Source organism: Quercus suber, unplaced genomic scaffold (genome assembly GCF_002906115.3).
Source record: "Quercus suber isolate HL8 unplaced genomic scaffold, Cork oak 2.0 scaffold_619, whole genome shotgun sequence".
Classification (NCBI taxonomy): Eukaryota; Viridiplantae; Streptophyta; class Magnoliopsida; order Fagales; family Fagaceae; genus Quercus; species Quercus suber.
Window position 1 is genome coordinate 317,598 of NW_027070062.1, and position 2,390 is coordinate 319,987.

Below are 2,390 nucleotides of genomic sequence, written 5' to 3' on the forward strand. Positions count from 1 at the left end.
CATGTGAATTGTCATTGGATCGCCACATATGGATTGGAGGAGAATTTTGTCCTTCCATAATAGATGTGATCCCAATTTCTTCTCTGCAGTTATGTGGCTTAGAGTTGGGTTTTTTGTCATTTAATTTGAATTGAATTTTTTTCAGAATTCAGGTTTTCAATTAAAAAAAATTAGGGAAACATTATTGTTTTCAGGACATTGAAACGAGGAAATTAAAAACACAATGAATCACTATATATATACATATATAAAAAATAGTGCAGAGCTATTCATATGCAGCACAATGAGGGCAACGCATTATGCTTTTAGTTTACTGGACATCTTTATCAGCAGCAAGTCTAACATAAAAACTAATTATAGCTTTTAGCAGTTTAAGTTGACATTTGCAGATTTTTCAATAAAAAAATTTGTTAGAATAATGGTCTGGTGTCAAAATTTTCAGTGTCAATGTCCTGGTCTCTTAGATCAGCCATGTTTGTCATGGCGATCAGGTAGGAGTGTAGGACAAGTATGGTTTATCAAGATCTCTAGCGATGTGTTCAAAATTTTAAATGGCATATACTTAAGTTCTTCCAAAAATAGTTTGAATGCTATTGTAAACTGAGATTTCTTATAAATTTATGTGTTTGTTTGTTAATTATAAAACGTGATTCAATTGTTAATGTCATACAGAAACTAATTTTAGATATTGTATTTAATCACACGATTTTTGTTTTTTTAAGGCAAAATCCCCTGTGGTGATTTTGTTGTTGTCATTGGTGTAATTTTTAAAATACTGTCCTTTGGCGCCTTTTATTCATATAGTATGCTAACACTCGGCTTTATCAACATCCAGACTAAGCAATTTCATCAACAGATTCTCCACCAATCAAACAATATTACAAACACAAGAAATTAATTAAATTAACTTTATGCCAAGCTCTGGATGTTGTTTTTATGGCATGAAGGATCATCTTTATGCCAAGCCCTTCCACCTTTTAAATTAACTTCACCCCCATGATCTAGTAAGATGCGCAATATAATCAAAACATGGACTTGAAACTAGGACCAGATAAATCTACAATAAAAAGATTTGATATAAGGAAGAAAAATGCGAAACCAAAGAGCGTGGCTAGGGGGGCGGTGGTGAGGGTTTGATCCTTTTGGTTCTGAGGCGAGAGTAGAGAAATCCAGCAAAAGAGATGGCTAAAACCACTCCAAACTTCAATAAAAGAGGTTTTATATCCCTCTGCCCTTTTCACCATCATCATTCAACAACCTAGCTAAATTCATGAATCCCCACACAAACACAGAGATCACAGGTCCTCTTCTTCATCATCATCCATCTAAATGCTCAAAACAAAACCATATGACCTATGTCAGATTAGTCGACATACCCAAATCAGGAAAATCCATGTGACCCATATTAATAAAACATTAATGAATAAGAAATATCAAATTTAGTAAAAAACCTTACTAGTTTATGTTAAATTCAAGGACCAAAATTAGAAAGATTCCTTAAAACCAATCACAAGTTAGACCAAAAAAGGATAAAAACAAAAATCATATTTACACAGAACTAATTTCAGTTCATGCTAATCACAGATAAATAAAAAGATTATGCATACCCAGCAACAACAACATCTCTACCATCCATTACCAATCAACACCAAAATAATCCAATAAAAAACGGGTTAGACCCAAATAGGATAAGAACGAAATATATACATCAAATTTAAGAACTAATTTTAGCTTATGCTAATAATAGATAGAAGAAATAGATTATGCATACCAAGAAACAAGAACACATATAAAACCCATTTCAAACTAGCAAAACTTAATCCAATAAAAACAAAAAATAAGGAAGACCCTCTTCAGTTTATGCTGATTCTAGATAGAGAGAGAGAGGGTTTACCAAAAAGAGACCGTTACAAAAAGCATTGAACCAGGGTGGAACAACAGAACAGCAACGTTTTGATGTTGTCTTTGGGTTTCTGTTTCTATTGAGAGTTTGTTTGTTTATTTAGGCCTGTTTCATAGGTTTGATGGAAAAAGACAGTTGGGTGTGAACAAAAATCTTGGGTCGTTTTTATGATAGTATTAACAAACACTGGCCACAGATTTTTGTCTTACATGTCATGATTAAAATGATGTACAAAATGTAGGTGTGCTAGAGAGAGAAATATATAATATATAAATATTGGTACATAAAAATCGTGGGAATTTGGTTATAGACAGAGAGAAGATTCTGATTCCAAGTTGAGAAACAAAGAAAGATACAGAGTTTAAGCAAATAAAAAAATGATCAAGATAATTTGGTGGGTTAATTTTAGATGGCCTTGGTACCTAAAACTAATGGCTGACCAATTTAATCGCTATTTAAAAAAAAAAAAAAATTCCTTCCATTTATC

General features: G+C 32.3%; 1 long non-coding RNA gene across 1 annotated transcript; it reads right to left on the reverse strand.

Moving 5' to 3' along the window:
• Window positions 1–844: 844 nt before the first annotated feature.
• LOC136064070 (uncharacterized) lies at window positions 845–2,166 on the reverse strand. Its single transcript, XR_010625728.1, has 2 exons — window positions 1,895–2,166; window positions 845–1,325 (listed from the first exon to the last, which is right to left on the reverse strand). It is a non-coding gene; the product is annotated as an uncharacterized LOC136064070 (long non-coding RNA).
• Between the last annotated feature and the right edge of the window lie 224 nt (window positions 2,167–2,390).